Raw genomic sequence first — 402 nt, 5'->3', positions numbered from 1 at the left:
ATATATATATATATATATATATAAATATTTATAATTTATTTAATTTTTAATTTATTCATTCATTTATTTTAATTTGACCAGAAAAACACACAGAAGAGAGAGCAAGAGAAAGTGTGAAAGCAAGAGAAAGTGAGAAAGCAAGCCACCAGGTCCGGGACTTGAACTGCGGTCAGCCATATGGGAGTGTCCAGTGCCTTAACCAACATGCCACCTGCTGGTCCCCAACAAATGGTATATTTTTAATTAAACATCTTTATTGAGACATAAAGTACACAAACAAGTATACAACTTTACTTTTATATATGCATATATTCATGTAACCAAATGATACTCTTTTTTTTGTTTTGGAGAGGTTTATGCTATAGGGTGCGTGCACTCGCCAGACAGACAGAGAGAGACAGA

Source organism: Tupaia chinensis, unplaced genomic scaffold, assembly GCF_000334495.1.
Source record: "Tupaia chinensis unplaced genomic scaffold, TupChi_1.0 Scaffold000116_1, whole genome shotgun sequence".
Classification (NCBI taxonomy): Eukaryota; Metazoa; Chordata; class Mammalia; order Scandentia; family Tupaiidae; genus Tupaia; species Tupaia belangeri.
The sequence above is the reverse complement of the archived record's forward strand: the minus strand, read 5'-3'. Positions refer to the sequence as shown.